This window comes from Myotis yumanensis, unplaced genomic scaffold (assembly GCF_028538775.1).
Source record: "Myotis yumanensis isolate MYYU_CA2020_CCGP unplaced genomic scaffold, mMyoYum1.0.hap1 SCAF_1, whole genome shotgun sequence".
In the NCBI taxonomy this organism is placed as follows: domain Eukaryota; kingdom Metazoa; phylum Chordata; class Mammalia; order Chiroptera; family Vespertilionidae; genus Myotis; species Myotis yumanensis.
In genome coordinates, this window is record NW_027223752.1 from 4,810,786 (window position 1) to 4,830,477 (window position 19,692).

Below are 19,692 nucleotides of genomic sequence, written 5' to 3' on the forward strand. Positions count from 1 at the left end.
TGGACATGGAGGCTTTGAAAAACAAGTAGCATTTAGACACATGGCAGTGGCTGGGCAGAATAATATAATACTATCTGCTACTGGTCACCTACGATGTACGAAGCACTGTCTATAGATTATTTTATTCAATCCTAACAGAAACAGGAGACTGAGACTCCTAAGGGTTAAGTAACTTAGGTCACAAAGCTACAGAGTGGAAGAGCTAGGATCTGAACCACTGGCTCCGCTGTTTGCTTCCAGAGGCAAGCCCTTGTACAATGAAGCAAGCTGCTGTGGCACAAGCACCCCCGTAAGGTGCGCCAGAGGTGGGAAAGCGCCAGTTCCAACAGGCAGAGGAGACACTCGGCCCATGGAAACATAGGACTGCTTTTACCTCTAACCCTTTGTCAGCACTTATTACGTGAATCAAAGCCACCGAGAATATTGGCAATCCTTATTTCGGTTCCTAAGGTACTGAGCAGGACTGACTCAAAGCTTGTAAACTACATTTCCCAGAAACCCACGGGGGCAGATGGACTGAGATCCAGCTCCGACTGTGAAAGACTCTATTTCCCAGCATGCAGTGGGAGCGCGGGACCACGGCTTCCAGCATCAGGGGAGGCCCCGGGGCCAGCGCAGGCTCCGCCCCACTCCGCGACGTCCCCGCTCGCCCCGCCTCCCCCGCTCGCCGCCGAGCCAATGGGAAGGCCCCATACTGCAGAGTGCGCCGGGGCTGGCGCCGCAGCGGAGTTGCGAGTAGTGGAAAGCGGCGGGAAGTTCATACTGGGAAGGAGGAGACGTTTCTGCTGCTCGGGGTAGGGGTGCTGCGGCCGGCGCGGCCCGAGTTCGCGGCGCCGAGCGGGGGTCACGCAGGGGGCTGCCGGGAGCTGGGCAGGCGCGGGGTGGCCGTGACCTCGGGCGGCGCCGGGGGCTGCGGGCGGCGCGACGCGGGCGTCCCCTTCAGCCTGGTCTCCCTCAGGCCCCGCGGCGGCCCGGGCTCCCTGCACTGGCCCGGCCGACCCCCGCCCTGGCCCCCAGGCTTAGTTGCACGTTCTGGACGGCGTGTTGGCGCGGCCGGGCCGGGCCTGAGAGATGGGGTCTGTGCCCGCCCGGCCCGACGAGGTCCCTGTGCTGTCCCGGAGCTGACATTCTGGAGGGTAAACACGATAGGCGCAAGCACGGTCCTTTGCAGGCGCTGAAAAGCTCCTTTAAAGCGAGGGCAGGAGATGGTGGGGCCCGGGCGACGGGGGGAGGCGGGGCAGCCCGGAGGCCGTGACGCTGGGCTTGAGACCTGAGCGGGGACCAGGAGCCCGGGTCCTGAGGACAGCGTCCGGGCCGCCCCTCGCCTGCCCGCCTGCCCGCTTGCCGCGAGCTCGCCCTGCAGGGCCGCTGCCAGGCCCTGGAGCCCCGGGGGGTGGTGTGTGTGTGTGGGGGGGGGGGTGGGGGGTGTTCTCCGGGGGTTTGCGTAACCCTCGGGCAGCTCTCCGGCCTTCTGTCTCCCCGCAGAACTGCTGCCAGGCCCTGGAGCCCCGGGTGTGTGTGTGTGTCGGGGCGGGGCGGGGGGGCGGTGGTGTCCCACTGGGGGTTTGCGTAACCCTCGGACAGCTCTCCGGCCTTCCGTCTCGCGAGCCGGCGGGGCGGCACCCTTTACGGTGTTCAAGGGCAACAGGCAGTGTTTCCTACCGTCGGAATAGGTTTTGGCCCTGGTCTCGAAGCTCCTAGGACCTAGGTGACCTAGTTAATTAGCTCCGACAAACAGCATCGAGTCTCTGGGGAGGGGGAGAGAAGGAAGGAGGGAGGGGGAGGGGGGGAAGGGGAGGGACACTAGGTTCCTGTTGAGGCCACCCATTTTTCTGACTTCTCCTTCAAGCCAACCATTTTTGTCTGACTTTGTACTTCCCTCCCCACCTGCCTTGTTTGGGGGAACAGCTTGGAAAGACCAGTTTGGTGGGGGGGTGGGGGGGTGGTTGTGGTGGTGCTTTTAGGGAGCCGCCGCGGAAGAGCATCTCTCATTATTTCCCTTTCTCCTTTTTAAAAACTTGGACTTGCCCATCTGTTGAGTCTGGAATGTGTAAGCGTAAAAAAAAAAAAATAACTTGTAGAGCAGCACTTGTTAAGAGTTCTGAATACAGGCGCCTTCCTTTTATGACATGCGGAGCACGGTGGTTTTGGGGGAGGATTCAGTCTACCATTTTCAAGCGGCTTCAGAGGGAAGCAAGGGCTCTTTGTAGGATCCTTTTGTGCAGATTGTGCCTGTGCTGTTTGGCCCGGAGGAACTGGGATTACATTTCTGGGTAGATGAGGTTGTGTTCACCTGCTGCCTAAGAAGGGGATGTCCCGGACACGGTCGGTCGGTCGTGGCTCGCGCTGCCCCAGCTCCCACAGATGGCATCCTCTCTGCAGCTCAGCGTTGCTGACCACATTGTCTCAATACGGGAAGCAACTCAATTTCCTAACAGTAAACCTGTGTTAAGCATTACTGTCAATTTAGTGCTGGTGTCTAGTACTAGTCGTACCATGTGTATAGTGTAACGGCTTCTTACGTTCAGTGCTGCAAAAATGAAGAGAGGGTATTTGTTAAACACATGAGATAATGGAGTAACGTGTCAAGCAGAGAACCTGGCATAGAGTAAGGTAGTAAGTGCCCAGGAAACGGTTATGGTTATATGAAAAGCTTATGCTCAGTTTTATTCCTGGGTGCAAGTGTATATTTTAAAAATAACAGTAATGCATCCAAAATGTTGACAGCTCCTAAAATTAAATTTCTTGAAGAGGCCAGCTTTTATTTTTTTTAAAAGCACTAATGTGAAATAATAATATATAAGTGAATGTCCCAGATGTCTAGAAAAGAGAAAAGCTTTTTATTTTGACAACTATATTTTTTTCCTTAAAGCCATCCCTACTAAGATATAATTTACTATGAATAGATTTTGACTTGAAGAATAAAACTTATTGAAAACGAGGCAGAGCTTTACAGTGTACCTTATATCAAATGAAGGTTGACTCCTGAATTTATACAAAAGTTCAAATGCTGATACCTCCATATATCAGGTGGTAAACTTAATAGGAATTAAAGTGTGTGTGTGTCTGTGTGTGTGTGTGTGTGTGTGTGTGGCTTTCAGGAAAATTAATCTGGATGGGTTTTGAGATTGGATTGGTAACTGAAGAGGACTGGAGAATATTGTTCAAGCTGGTCAGATATTTTACTTGCTGAGGTTATATTTCAGAGTAGGTGGAAATGGACTCATTTGTTCACCAGGTATCACGTGCCTACTTTGTCAGGAATTGCTAGGTGCAGTCTATTCTTGCTATTGTAGTGTTTTGTCGAAGCAAGTTTCCTTTGTTTTAAATTAATAGACGTCATTCTTTTTTGCTTAAGTTATCTAGCATTCAGCCCACAAGAAGTTAATAAATGTGTAGGACACACTTGAAAAACTACACTATTGATAAAGTATAGCAACTATGGACTTTTTAATAAGAATGTAAGATTAATTTAGAAAGGTGATAGGATCCCAACAAAACACCTAGCTAGGTGGTGTAACAAAGATGTGTTTTGCTGTTTTGAAGTAGTTTCATGCACTTTCCCAGTTACTCCTGTCCATCTCTCCCAATGTTGTTGCGAATCTTTGCACTCAAACATAAGCACGTCCTATTCTTGTCCTGGGTGACATGGGGAACACTCTTAAAAAACACCTCTCTAGAGAGAGATGAGGTGTGCCTTCCTCCCTAATAGGAGTTAGAGTTTTAATACTCACCAATAAACAAATGCTAATGACAAACGACCTTTGGTAATATTCTTCAGTAAACTGACTAAGAGTTTTACTAGCCATAGCATCAGCATTGTCAGCTGGGAAAAATGCATTGTGAGTTATATTATTTATGTAGTCTTCATGTAGGTACTTGGGTTTGATGATTCTTTGCAGTAACTCCCATCTGTCCATGGGTCTTTGGCCCATAGAAAGGGAACCAGTACTCTAGGATTTGAAAATTAAGACACTGCACATTGGCAAATATTTAGGATGAATATTAAACCCATACTAAAATGCTTATCAGTAAGCCACGTACATTAAGTGGGAAGATACACTAGATGGAAATCATATAATTGCAAGGTTATTACTTTGAGATTTGGGAGTGTTCTGTCATATACTTTCAAAGCAAATTATACATTATTGGAAGGAAACATTTATCTTGTGGAGCTCAATATCTGGAACAAATGTAGTTGGTCCCACAAGGGACTAAATGAGAACTGGAAAGTTACTAGGAACGAGGGTGGCACCATCCCTCTGTTATAATTTTTTCCCGTGTACTTATTTATTTTCTTGTTGCAGACTGGCGGGCTTGCTGCTGTTTGCATGTGGGGTAGATAAGTTTGCTCTAGACCTACCTCCTGGTTTCAAGAATGCAAAAGATACCGTTATCTATCTAATTGACAGTTATGTCTAAAATTTTAAAAAAAATCATGAAGGTAGAAATCTAAGATAACTCTAGCTGTATTTCAGGTTAATTACTTTTCTCAAATTGTTTTTCCAAGTGACAGCTGAACAGATGTCATTGTTTGATGGTACTATGTATAAATGCATTGTGACCACATTTCACAGTGCTAAGGGTTAGAAACTGCTATTAGACTTTTAGTCTTCATAGACTGTCTGGAAGACATAGGTGTATGCTTAACTTATTAAGAAACTACCAGACTTTCCCAGAGTATTTGTACCATTTTACAGTCCTATTATCACTGTATGAGACACAAGGTTTCCTTGAATCTTTGTCAGCATTTGGTGTTGGCGATATTTTTTGTTAACCATTATAACAGGTGTGTTGTGGTAGCTCATCATGGTTTGAATTTTATTTCCTTAATGGCTAATGATGTTGAATATCTCTTCATGTGCTTATTTGCCATCAATATCTTATTTGGTGACTTGTCTGTTCATATCTTTTGCCTGTTTTGTAACTGGATTGTTTGTTTCCGTATTGTTGCATTTAGAACGTCCTTCATGTTTCTGAATACAAGGCCTTTTGCCAGATGTACGATTTGTAAATATATTCTCTTAGTCTATGGCTTTTCTTCATTCTTTTACAGTGTATTTTGTAGCACAAAAGTATATGTGGATTGTGTTTTTGGTGTCATGCATGTCTCAGAGCTCTTTGCCTAACCCTAATGATGGATACTGAGGATTCTGCTGAACTTTCAAACTCCTTCATATTAATTCTACTTTTAATAAGTTGTACATGTGGGAAGAAAGGAAGTTTTTTTTTTTTTTTTTTTTTTTTTGGCTTGTTGACGTGGGTGACATTTCTTATCAGGCCTAATAAGGGTCCAAGAGGTGAGCAACTGAAAACAGGGTTGATAAATTGCTCCAAAGAGGAAATGTTAATGGAATCACTCTTATTTATGATGGCAAAGAGGAGACTGGGGGGTTATTTAATCAGTGTGTTCTGATACTGTCTATGAAGAACTATGCAGAGAATGATGATGGCCAGCTGTTCCTCAGAACCACCGAGGATCGAGTAAGGACAAACGGCTCAAACAGCGTCCTCAGTTTTAGTCTTAGGGAAGCATTTGCAGGCATTAGGGCTTTAGACACTTAATCCAGTGATCTAAACAGTCTCTAAAGGCAGAGAGGGAACCTAGATGTAGGTTAGGAGCATGACAGCAGGGGGATGTGACAGGCGACAGCTTCAGTCCTAATTCATGGTGACTGAAAAGACTCAGTTTCTTATTCTTAGCACCCATGTCACTGCTTGATTCTTTCCCCAAACAAATTATACTCATTTTCTATGTATCTGTGGGAATTTCATTTGGTTTCTGCTTTCTTTTGTGTATTTAAACGACTATTTTGGATATAGATTAGACTTCTGTTATTTAAAAAATAGAACTTATTTAATGTCAGACAGACTACTAAATATCAGTACATTTCTACTTTTTAATTTAGAGCATGGAAAAGTGTATTATCCCATTTAAAAATTAATGATGACTTGTTGAGCAAAGGATTTTATTGCATAAGAGATTACTGCGACACGTATTTTCTGTTTGATTTAATTTTCCTTCATCTGATTCTTCTCTACCAGTCTAGATCTTTTTCCCACTGAAATGTTAAGGTTGACCAAGAATGTTTCACTTATGATTGTAAGCCTTCAGTATTACCACAGAGAATTTTTTTTTTCTTCCTGTAGAAGAGCAGGCTCTTACAGTGCAATGCAAGCTGCCCATTTAAAACTATCATTGCTTGGCACCTATGCCCTAGTGACAGTTTGACCAACATGTGAGCAGGCACAGTGCCATCCTGACAGATGGGCGTGAGTGTAGGCAGCCAAGAAACCATGTATCTGCATCTCGTGTATTTGTTAAGGGCAGGATTCCCAGTCGGGGCTGTTCAAACGTCTGTCCATCCTGAGCTTTTACGCCTATGGATAAAGGGATGTCATCATTAATCTCAGCTTCTGACTGAGAGTCCATGGTGTATAAGAGCTTCGTGGCTCTCACAGAAGTAGGCAATTGGGGACAGTCATGATAATTTCTCCCTCCTTCATCTCAGGACTACTTCAAATAATCTCCCCTTTCTCCTATCTAACTAGGTTTGCCGTGAGTACAGACCTGTTCAGACATTGTCCCCCTACGTCTAGAACATGCGAGGCTTTGTTTGTTGTCTAGAGTGCACAGCTTTGTCAGTCATTTAATATTTATGGTTTGGACAGTGATGTATATAATTGGAGTTAGGTAGCTCTGAGTTCAGATATTGACTGATATGTGACATTAGGGCAACCTAATTTTACCATCAAATCAAGGCATAACAGTACCTGTTTCATAGGGTAGTTGTGAGGATTAACTGTGAAGTATGTACACTAGTCACTTGATATATGTCTGGCTCACAGTCAGTGTTCAGTAAATGTTTATCATCATCACTTTAACATCCCTGTTTTTCTCTGGAGAGTTACCTGAAACATAATCTTTTTTAAAAATATGTTTTTATTGATTTCAAAGAGAGGAAGGGAGAGGAAGAGGGAGAGGGAGAGGGAGAGAGAGAGAGAGAGAGAGAGAGTGTTAGAAACATCAGTGATGAGAGAGAATCATTGATCCACTGCCTCCTGCACACCCCCTTCTGGGAATTGAGCCCGCAATCTGGGCATGTGTCCTGACCGGGAATTGAACTGGTGACCTCCTGGTGCATGGGATGATGCTCAACCAACTGAGCCACACTGCCTGGGCCAGGGAATCTTTTTCAAAAAACCCATTTTCCATCATCCTTGAAATCCACATATTAGATATTATCACATGATCTCGTCTACAATGGAATATCTCCAATGACAGGGAACTCCACCTCTGGAGTTTTTCAGCCACGGACTAGTGACATTGTAGACACCGTGTCCGTGGAGACAGAACTTCCACTTGAAACTTGCTTTGTTTCTTTGCAACTCTTGAGTCCTCTGTGGACTGTTTAGTGTTCAGATATTGCTACTGAAAAGGCTGTCATGGGGTTGATGATCATACATGACCAGAGGAAGGTCATGTCAGTGTCTAGAGCAGGGGTGGGCAAACTTTTTGACTCGAGGGCCACAATGGGTTCTTAAACTGGACCGGAGGGCCGGAACAAAAGCATGGATGGAGTGTTTGTGTGAACTAATATAAATTCGAAGTAAACATCATTACATAAAAGGGTACGGTCTCTTTTTTTTTAGTTTTATTCATTTCAAACGGGCCGGATCCGGCCCAAGGGCCGTAGTTTGCCCACGGCTGGTCTAGAGGCAGAGCTTCCCTTGAGGGGAGGAGGAGAGGAGTTTTAAGAAATGCCAGGCGAGCACAGTCTCTCTGGTATTGGGTGAAGTCACAGCATTTGGAGATGAGCTCCTGCATTTTCACTCTGGGTCCTTGTAATTGAGACACCGAGCTTAAACTGGACATTGCATGTGTAGGGGCTTAAATTGGTGGTATAACTTCTTCAGTGCATTTGCTTTCTCTTCTGTTTTAGGAATAAGACTCACCTCTTATCACCAGCTGTTGTTGCTTTAAAGGTGGCTCTGCCCTGGTTGCAGATTCTGCATGAGGCCTGGGCTTTTCACAGCATGTTGGCTGGGATCCCAGAGGAAGCTTCCTGAGAGTGACTTATTCTCAGAAGTCACATCATATCACTTCCACTAGACTCTCTTGGTTGAAATAGACACAAGCCTGCCTGGTTTCAAGGGTAGGAAACATAGACCTCATGTCTTTATGGAGAGGTGTGTCAAAAAATTTCTGGCCATTAAAAAAATCACCACAAATTATATACCACAATGTATTTATCCATTCTGTTGTAGTGAATGAATAGTTTCTAATTTGTAGCACTTATGAATAATGCTGCTGGAATCATTCTTGTTCATATCTTTGGGTTCACGTGTGTTCATTTTAGTATCTAAGAGTACAATTGCTGGCATGTATGTGTATCTTTAGCTTTAATAGAGAGATACTGCCAGTTTCCCAGAGTGGTCATACCAGCTATGACCAGCAAAGTGTCCGAGTCCCAGCTCCTCTGCATCCGTGCCTCCACTTGGTACTGTTGGTTAAACATTAAAATTTTACAACCTTTCATCTGTGATTGTGTGGAAGATCTCAGTGTGGCTTTAATTGGCATTTTGCTGATAACTAGTGATTTGAGCATCTTTTCATATACTGGTTAGCCATTTGGATATCCTATGTTATGAAGTGCTTGTCAAATCTTCCCTCCCCCCTTTAAAAAATCCTCACCCAATGACATTCTTTAATTGATTTTAGAGTGAGAGGAAGTGGGGGGGCGGGGAGAGAAACACCCATTGGCTGCCTCCGTACATGCAGAATGCACCATATGCACCCCCACCAGGGATGGAACCCACAATCTAGGCATGTGCCCCCCTGACTGGGAATCAACCCACGACTTTTTGGTCTGCAGATGATGCCCAGCCAGCTGAGCCACACCCACACAGGCCAAGGCTTCCCATTTGCTAACAAATTGGGTTATCTCTTTCTTTATTGAAATGTTGGTTTTTTTATACATATGCATAATAGGTCTCTTTATTTTATACTAGAGGCCCAGTGCACAAAATTCATGCATGGGTAGGGTCCCTAGTGGCTACTGGCTGCCGGCTAGGCACTCCCTCCCTTCCCCTGGCCGGCCCCGCCCCCTGGTTGAACTCCCGGACAACTCCGAGTAGAGGGGACAGTTTGCATACTATGCTTTTATTATATAGGATAGATACAAATGTTTTACACATGGTTCTTCCCTTGCACTTTTTCATTTAACTATATCTTGGAGACCATTTCACATATATAGAAGGGACCTGGAATATCTTGTGCTAGAAAGCAAGGAAAATACCTGAGACTGTGGGGTCATGCACAAGGACACAGTGGCCAACTTGCAGTACTTCTGTTGCCTAGTGCAAAGGAAGAGAGAAGGGAGCAGCCCTGGTGTTCAGACACTGGCATGGCCATGGTAGACCATGTTGTTCTCCAGTTGAACGTAAACAGCCCCAGCTACTGCAGACAAGGTTCCTCCGAGTGCATGATAAACTGAGACAAAGCTCGAGGAAAACCAAGGTCGCTGGGCCACCCACCAGATACTTGGCTAAAATGAGTGACTGCTGCTTCCTTACCAATTACAGCTTCATCTTCCTTCTAGTGTCCCTTCCCTTGGAAACGGTTTCTTGAGATACCCAAACATAAAATAACCCCCCTTTCTGACAGCATCCAACTTAGAGAAAGCCCTCCTTCCCTAGATCCTCCCCACATTACCCAACTGGCCCAAATCCTGTAGTCGATTCTCTTACTGAGCTGTACCACTGGTCCCTATGGTGTTTGTTCTCCTAACTTGTGTAACTACAGATGTGTTCTCGGTGGTCTTTGGTTGAAGGGCTTTGCCACCAGAGATAGGACAATTTGAGCAACACCAACAAATTACAGGGGAACAGGTTAAGTGACAATACATGGACACAGCAAAATTCAAAACGTAGGAAATTTTACAGAACAGATGACTAGGGGAAGAAAAAAAATAAAAGAGATGGGTGGCATTTGTTGATTAAAAAGATTAAAAGTGCCCAGTCGGCATGGCTCGGGTTGAGGGTTGACCTATGAACCAGGAGGTTATGGTTCAATTCCCAGTCAGGGCTCATGCCTGGGTTGCTGGCTTGATCCCCAGTGTGGGGTGTGCAGGAGGCAGCTGATCAATGATTCTCTCATCATTGATGTTTCTATTTCTCCCTCTTCCATCCTCTGAAATCAATAAAAATATTTTAAAAATATATTTAAAAAAATAAAAAGATTCAAAGACATATCAGCCAGATGCAGTGACTAAAAATCAACTATAAGAGGACATTTTTTGAGACAAGATTTGAACATATTTTATTAGATATTAAGGAATTATTATTAATTTTGTTAGGGGTGACAGTAATATATGGTGGTTACATTTTTTAAAAGTACCTGTTAGAAGTGTTTACACTACATATGAAATGATGTGATATCTGGGGTTTGGTTGTAGACTGGGGTTTACAGAAGAAACAGATGGCCATGTGTTGATTGCTAATTGTTGAAACTAGGTGATGCGTACATGGGAGTTTATTATATCATTTGCCCACTTTATTATATATTTAAAAACTCCTAATAATTTTTTAAAAGCAATTTGTATTTCTTTTTCGGTGAGTTTGCCTCTCTATGTCACGTTTCATTTTTCTTTTGTCTTTTTCCTTATAATGAAGGATTTTTAAGTACTAAGAAAATTAGCCTCTTGTCATATTTTGTAGATATTTTTTTATTTTTGAGTTTGTTTATAGTATTTTTTATCTGGAGAATTTTTATTTTGTCAAATTTAGCAATTTTCCTAATGTCTTGAGTGTTTTATTTTGTGTGTTGCTTAGAAAAACCTTGTCTCAGATTCTGAAAAGTTTTTATGTTTTCATCAAGGATTTTTAATGACTGCAGTACACTTCTGATAATACTTTGGTTACTTGGTAATCCTAATTTCCTTTTAAGTAGTTAGAAATATTCTCCCTTTGAGCCTGCTGTAAGAATATATAAGGAGAAATGTTTCTCAGTAGTTATCTCATATAGACTTAATAGTGAACACCCAGGGAAATAATTGCAAAAAAAAGTTTGGTAGGTAATTTTGCTCCCCAATGGGAGAACTAATGGGAAATCTATCATTTACAAAACTGTCAAACTATGCTAAATGTTATGTAAGAATATTAACAATATAGTGCAGAATTTGTAATTTTAGGAATTGTTTGCTCTACATAAAGAAGCATTCTTTTCAGCTTTTTCCTTTTAGGGCCTATGAGGAGAACAGCGCCACTTCCCTTTGAATCCTGCATGTGTCTCTGTCTGTCTGTCTGTCTCTCTCTTTCTTTTGTAGATGCATTTTTTTCTTCTTTCGCAGTGTATAGCTTCCTCCAAACAATCAACCACCAGGGTATCTGATTAGAAAAGAGTGAGGATTGCAGTAATTTTTTAGGATGCAGGTTGGTTGGTTCCCCAGAATCTGTAAGAAGAAGAAATGTTTGAGTGTTTTCACAGACCCAAGTCAAAGGATAATGTGGTGATGATCTCGTCTTGGTTAGATAATGCTTTCAAACCCAGGTAGGCTGCTCTCCTGAGCCTGTGGGAAAACATGTTTAACTGCACAGAGAGTGGGGGAAGGGCGTTTTAATGAGGCTTTTCCACATCAGGGAGGGAATGCACGATGGCTCAGGAACTGCCTGCTGAGGTCCACATCGTTCGACTGCTCCCCTCTTGCTGTACATGTATGATCCCTCTTGCCATACATGTATGATGCTTTGCATAGGCAGAGCAGGAAGTTCCTAGTTTTTAAAATCGGGGGGCGGGGGGGGGCAGGAATCAATGAAGCAGTGTCTGCTTCATGGTTGGTTCCTGGAGACTTGTTAGGACTCCAGGGGTGGATCAGCCACTCACGGCATCAAAACTCAGAAAGAGAAGTGAACGGACCCTTCCATTTGGGGAAGTGGTGGCAGTGAGCAATCTGGGCTTGTGTTTGAAATGGTACCACAGTCCGTGTTCTCCCTTAAGACTAGTTCTGCAGTTAGCGTTCCTCTTTCAGATGTCACTTAAAGGAATGAGAGTTGAGGGTGTATATTTGATACTGTATTTTAAAATTTTATTCACTAGACCAAAAATTTAATGTAACATTGATCACTTTCCTAATACAAGTGAAAATAATCATGGCTAGGACGAAATGTTTCTTCTCTGAAGATACTTCCTTTTTCAGAGTTAGACTTGAGTGTCTTCACCTAGTTCTTTCCCTCGTAGGTGTGAAAATAACTCGTGTGGCAGTTGCTACAAAGATTGTGTCATAGTTTGAGTTTAGCTTAATGTTTTTCCAGAATAAATTTATGGGTTTATAGGATCTTATTTCAGGAGGTTCACTTCTATATTCTTATGGTTTGTTGTGTTACTCTTATTTTTAAGTTACTCAAGGTACCATATAACATGAATGTCTTTCATACTTTTATTCATTGGCAGGTTCTCTGAGTGAAACCAGAGGTCTGGTTGGATGTCCCTAACAGGAACTCACAGTTCACCTTCCAGTGTCTCAGGTTTTATGTTAAACTAGAGACCCGGTGCACGAATTTGTGCATGGGTGGGATCCCTTGGAGTGGCCTGCAGAGATTGGGCCCCAGCTCTCGCCCCCAGCCCCACAGTCCCTCAGCCCCGCAGCCCTGCCTGACACCCTGCCTTGGCCTGGTGCCGCCCTCTTACCTGCTCCACCATCCCACCTGTGGGCGCGATCCATCAGGGCCAGGCTCCCCACCTGGCTGCTTCTGTGTCTGGGAGCTAGGTGGCGACCCTGGACCCTACCACCTTTGTTGGTTGCACCTGCCTTGACCTGGCGCTGCCTGCTCACCTACTCCACCATCCCAACACGGTCCTGCTCTCATTGGGGCCCATAGGGGCCAGCGGTGCCTCCACTGCCGCCTGCTGCCAGTGCCTCATCACCGACGCCTGCCATGTTCTGCTCTGCTCCCTGGTGGTCAGCGCATGTCATAGCGAGTGGTCGAACTTCTGGTCTCCCTGTCGAACGACTGCCCGAGGGCACAATTTGCATACTAGGCTTTTATTATGTAGGAGGATGGTGTTGGTAATAAGTATATTTTTTATTCTTGTGGCTATCCTTATTGTTCTGTCTGAACTGTAGGATTTGTGTGGATAAAATGAAGTAAATATGTAAAGACCTTTTATATTATTGGGAAGTGGCTATGATTCAGTATTTTATTTTTCAGATGATCTCTTAGCACTAATCAAATGCATTGATTAACTTCTGATTAGCTGGCTCATTTGTAAGAGAATTGTCTTTAGATGTATTGCTTTCAAATCGTTCCTGATGTAATTTAGCAAAATAGGTGCTGAAGTTCTTTGTTGACTGTCTCCTGTTTGATTTTATTCTTTAACTTACTGTAGTTTGGCAGGAAGCCATTTACACCAAACTATATAATTACTTCTTAATCCCAGATAAGTTTGAGATACAAATGAGGATTTGGGCTTGGGATGCAGTAGGATGAGAAAAGGGCAATTTTTTTTTTTTTACTTCTCTTGTGTCACTCATTCACTAATTTATATATTTGCCTCACTTCTAAAATGAACTGGAGGTGGCTACTATTAAAATGATCTAATCCAGTAGAATTGTAGGTAATAGAGCCGCTATTTTGGAGTGAAGGACTTAATGAAGAAAGGCAAATGCACCAGAACCTAGATCAGTGGTCCAGTCTGCGTCTCAGCCCCTGTGCAGCACTGAAGCATCCAGACACGGGGCCCTTGGGGAGTAGGGCCTTATTTCACGTTCCGCTGGGGATTATGATGGACAGCCATGGCCGAGAAGCACTCCCGCAGATGATGGGTAGGCATGTAAGAGAGTTTATTCGTCTGCTCTGCACTTTGTGGCACTGATTGAAAAAGAGAAAACAGGAGTTTCATAGCTCTTAATATCTTAAAAATTTACACACTGGAAGAGGCACTTTTTCCCCACCATGAAACTAACAGAGTTTGATGTTGTAGATGTCTGCAACTGCTCACTGTCTTTAACAAGTAGTTTCATCAAGGACTCAGAAACATCCTTTACCTGAAGGGCTTTTTATCGATCCTTGTGTGAGGTTGACAGTGTAATATGAAATCATAACTGTGTGATGGCGTTTCTGTATGAAACTAGTCAGCTTCCTGAGTCCAAATGTTGCATTTCATTCATGTTTGTATTTCCAGCCCCTCACACAGTTTTGGCACACATTTCAGAGGTGTTTTATAAATGCTTTTGGAATAAATGAGTTCAAATGTTTAGTTTCCTGGTGAACTACATTGCCATAAAGATAGAGCTGAGGAAATCTAGAGTAAAAATGATTAGCATGTTTCCTGGACCATCTGTCACTAATATCAGTTGTTTCTACTTGGCACTGAAGACTTGTTTTTTTTTTCTGTGTTTTTTTTTTGGTGGGAGGGAGCGTAGCTTGTGTAAAGTTAAAAGAATAAAAGGAAAGCTCGTAAGTTTATTCTGTAACTTTCTGTTTAATGGTTAAAAGGAGTGGCTACATCCAAAGTTAGACTTCAGGTACTCAAAGAAAAAAAAAGTAACTTTCTGCTGTTTATTTTTACACAGTTTTTGAATTCCTACCAAGTGCAATGTATTGTAAGGTAGTTCTCTTTTCAGGGAGCTTATAAATTTACAGGGAACATTTATCAAATGCAGTAAGAGGTAAGAACACTGCTGAAACCAGAGGTCCTATCTGACTGAGAAAGAGAGATATTTGGGTGCGGAAAAGATTTCAGTAAATGTAGATGTTGGAGGGCAAGAAACAGCTTTATACTGTGAAGAGTGGAGATAAGACTATGTTGGTACCATGTTAACGGAATGGTGAATAGTCCAATGGTGCAAAAGTATCCTTGAATCAGTGCGGCTACATAGTTTAAAGGCATCAGAGAAGCTTATGACTTTCAAGAAAACTTCATGAAAATCTATGACCCACTCAGAGGAACTTATGTGCATACCTATCGTAGGGAAAATGCATGACTAGGCATCCAGTGTGTAATAAGCTTTATACAGCATTGTCATCTTCCAGTTTGGTTGTGAGGAATTCATAGAGCTCATTGTCAGTAGAATTGTTTGAATCATTCAAACATTTATCTTCAGCAGAAGATTAAAAAAGAAATTGTTCCAAATTTGAATCCAGGACTTGAAAAATGCCAGTTGTCTAAATACAGTACTGTATTGTGATAAATATAGCTATGGAATATTTTAAAAATCTCTTCACAAAACTTTATTTTAATATTCATAGCAGAATATTTTTGGAAACGTTATCTGAAAAAGAACCATTTTATTATCAGAGCTGACTATTAATTAGGGTATTGTTTCGGATATAAAAGTTGATCTGCCACTGAATTTCTATTTGAATATGTATAGTTCCAAGCTTGCTTTGTGTATTTAATAACTTTACCACCATAATTACTCTGTTTACAATTAGATTTTGGTGAATATGCTAATATGGACTATACCAGTGAGTGGTTCCAGCAAAGGGGGTATTGATTTGCATTTGGATGTGCTTTTCACTTGCATCTGAATTTCATTTCAGTGGTAAAAGAGGTGGTTGGATTATGTAGTGGATTATATGTGAGGGTAAACTTTTTCTTTGCAACATCTCTGTTGAATTGGCTATCATAATAGTGGATTTTCTTTGCTCCAGGTGGGCAGAAATAACGCGGAAAGATTTAATTTGGTTGAGGTTTGTGCTCTCCGATGTATTGTTTAATAGAAATCTTAAAGCTGGTCATTGGTTCATTATTAGAAGAAGCCTATAATGTACTAATGCAGTTGTTTAATTCAAATTAACATTTTAAGCTCTTTAGAGAATTCACTGACTTACTGAAGCAAATGCTATGGTTCTGTTATATATCATAGTTTTTGAGCAGGAACTTCTGGTTTCAAATAATTCTACTCTCTTCTTTTCACAAATCACCTGAAAAGGAATAAGTGGATTGAGAAACACAGATTTCCTGTTCTCGAAAACTAGGAGACTTCTGTCACCCTGAACCAGAAAATAAGAGTGGCTGCCAAATACAATGAAGGTCAGAGAGGGGCATGGGAGGCTGCTGCAAAGGGACATCAGGTCTGAGACGCAGATCTCAGACAAAGCTGGCAGAGGAGTGTTCTCCAAAGTCAGTGGCACAACCTGAGTGGCCTTGCCAATCAGCTGAAAGAAGAGGAATGCATGGGTGTTGGCAGGAGAGGGGCTGGAGGCAAGGTTATGGTGTGATGAAAATGTTCTCGGAGTCCTGATCCCAGGTAGTTGTTGCTCAGGTGTATATACATGTGTAAAATTTACCAGTCTTGTGCACACTTTCAGTTTATTGCCTCTCAACTGCAAATTCACCTTTCTTTGCTCTGTTTGTGATACTTGCGTTAGATACTATAAACATTTTTTTTTCTTTTCCAGCAGTGTTAGGTTTTGTCACTAGAGGATGAGGGAGGGATGCTTGCAAGGCATAGTGAGAAAGGGACTTCCTTTTAACATTCCTTGCAGTGCTGATTTGGTGGTAATGTACTCCTTTAGTCTTCTTTTTTTTTTTTGGTCTGGGAAGCTCATTATTTTGCCTTCAATTTTAAATGATAGCCTTGCTGGATAGAGTAGTCCTGGATTCAGGTCCTTGCTTTTCATTACTTTGAATACTTCATGCCAGTCCCTTCTGGCCTGAAGTGTTTCTGTTCAGAAATCAGCTGACAGTCTCATGGGAAGTCCCTGTGGATAACGTTCTGTCTCTCTGTTGCTGCCTTTCTTTGTCTTTAATGTTTGCCATTTAATTATGAGGTGTCTTAGTTTGGGTCTCTTTGGGTTCATCTTGATTGGGACTCTCAGTGCTTCCTGAACTTGTGTGACTTTTTCAACTTCACCAGGTTAGGAAAGTTTTGTCATTTTTTTAAAAACAGGTTCTTTATTTCTTGCTCACTTTCTTCTTTCTGGTCCCCTATGATGCAGATGTTGTTACCTGTCAAGTTGTCCCAAAGTTTCCTTAAGGTAGCCTCATTATTTTCAAGTGTTTTTGCTGTTCTAATTGTTTTTTTCCCCCTTGTCTTCTAAATCACTGATTTGAAACTCTGCTTCATCCAGTCTACTTTTAATTCCTTCCAGTATATTCTTGACTAGAGGCCTGGTGCACAAAATTCGTGCAAGAGTAGGCCTTCCTTCCCCCAGCTGCTGGCACCGGCTTCCCTCTGGCACCCAGGACCCAGGCTTCCCTCCGGCCACTGGCAGGCACCCGGGACCCAGGCTTCCCTTGCAGCCCCAGCTTCGTCCAGAAGGTTGTCTGGAAGGACATTCGGTCTAATTATCATATTATGTTTTTATTATTATAGATGTTATGGTATTCTTCAATATTCTTATTCATGGTTTCTATTTCCTTGTTCGTGCTGTTGTGTTCCTAAGTTTCTTGTAATTCTTACTCAGTTCCAAACCATGACTTTGAACTCGTTATCTGATAAATTGCTTGCCTCCATTTCATTTAGCTCTTTTTCTGGTGATTCCTCCTGAGTTTCATTTGGGGCCTGTTTCTTTGTTTCCCTATTTTGGGTGCCTCTTTCTGTTTGCTTCTATGTATTAGATAGCTCTACTATGATTCCTATTCTTCGTTTGGTGGCCTTATGTAGTAGGTGCCCTGTGGGCCCAGTGCTGCAGTCTTCTTGATCTCGAGAGCCGGATGCTGTAGGAATGTCCCTTGTGTGGGTTATGCGGACCCTCCTGTTGTAATTGGGTCTTGATTGCTGTTGGCCTGTTCATGTGTCGGATTGACACTCAGGGTGGCTGACTGTGAGGCTCAACTTTGACCACGTCGAATAAGTTGTTGTACAGGTGCCGACAGAACAAAACAAGACAAAGTAAAACGAAAAAAAAAACAAAAAATCATTACCACCACCACCACCAACAAAAAATAAGGAAAAGAAAGAAAGAAATAAAAGACAAAAGAAAAAAGAATAAAAGAAGAAAAAATATGAAAGGAAAGAAGAAGAAAAAAGATTAGGAAAAGAAAACCAAGAAAAAAAGTATAAAAACAGAAAAAAGAAAGGAAATAGGATTAGAAAGGAAAGAGAAATATGAAATATTAAGGAAAAAAGAAGGGAAAAAAGAAAACAATAGCAAAAAAGAATAACAATAAAAGAAAAAAGTAAAAAAATAAAAAGAAAAGAAAAAAGTGAAGCTTGTTGAATCCTGTTCTGATGCTGTTGAAAGCTGCCATTTGGTTTAAAGGTTCCTGGCCTCCCAGCTACCTGTTAGCACCTATAAGTGACCCACCAGTATGTGGCTGCCTCTGCTCAGCTTGCTGCACTGGGAAAAACCTCAATGACTTCTTCACATTCATGTGGAATGGACCGAATTGTCAGGGAGGTTCTCACCGAGGCAGCAAGTTAGTTTCAGATACTCATTAATAAATATATTTTTCTTCTTTTTTGTTTGCAGAGAAGCTGGTAATTTAGGACCTACATTGAACAACTTCATATGAACTTTGTACTTAGTTTACTTGCATTGGTATAAGGTCTTGAACACTGTGGGTCTCTTGAAGGGGGAGGGGGCCGGATAATCTGGAAAAAGGTGGAATCCTACTTTATATCTTAAACCAGTGGTTCTCCACCTTCCTAACACCGAGGCCCTTTAATAGCTCCTCATGTTGTGGTGACCCCCAACCATAAAATTATTTTTGTTGCTACTTCATAACTGTAATTTTGCTACTGTTATGAATCGTCATGTAAATATCTGATATGCAGGATGTATTTTCATTGTTACAAATTAAACATAATTAAAGCATAGTGATTAATCACAAAAACAGTATGTAATTATATATGTGTTTTCCTATGGTCTTAGGCGACCCCTGTGAAAGGGTCGTTCGACCCCCAAAGGGGTCGCGACCCACAGGTTGAGAACCACTGTCTTAAATCTTTGTAAGTGTAGACAGATCAGAATTTTACCAGCAAAATATGAAACCATAAGACAACTAAAAGAAAACATGGGAGATACTTGAAAAAAGTAATTTGACTGGGTGAGGTCTAAGGATGATGTATAATCCAAAAGCTCAAAATTAGCAATATCGAAAGACAATTAATTTGGGAAGGATATTTGCAATACAGAGGGGTAATTTTAAAAATATAATGAAAACAAAATGCTACCCATAGTTCACAGGAAATGAATTACAGCTTTTACTTGGGGGTGGGGGAGTCTTTTTTTTCTTCCTTTTTTTGTTTGTGTGGTTGGACAAGCTCATGGAATATGAAAAGATTTCTAGTTTTGATCCCTTGATGATTGTTAATTATAAGAACAGTAATTTTTTAATGTTATAGCTATAAACTACCAATACAGAAAACCTTATCAAACAAATATAGACTTAATGAATTATAAGGTACTTTTATAATTACCACCCACATCAAGAAATAGAACTTTGCCAGCTATGTCCCTCATCCTACTCACAACTTTCTTATGCTTTTCCAGTGTAACTTCTATCTTTTATGGTAGTCGTTTCCGTTTCTTTATAAAAATTATCACTCAAATGTGCATCCCTAAACACTGTAGCTTAGATTTGCCTGATTTAATTTTGTTTTGCATGTTATTTTTAAGCCTTTTAAAATGTAGGTTTTTTTTTTTTTTTTCTGCATCTCTTCTCTTTTTCCTTTAGTGAAGAAATGGGATTCTGTGTATTGTAAGATTTCCACAGTTAGGGTTGTGCAGATTGCTTTTCTG

General features: G+C 42.1%; 1 protein-coding gene across 1 annotated transcript in view; it reads left to right on the forward strand.

Moving 5' to 3' along the window:
• Positions 1-707: 707 nt before the first annotated feature.
• The window catches only part of VRK1 (VRK serine/threonine kinase 1), a 59,862-nt gene continuing 40,877 nt past the window's right edge, over positions 708-19,692 (forward strand). The window contains exon 1 of the mRNA XM_070412789.1: positions 708-794. The gene's annotated coding sequence lies outside the window, so the exon portion shown is untranslated. The remainder of the gene's footprint in view (positions 795-19,692) is intronic.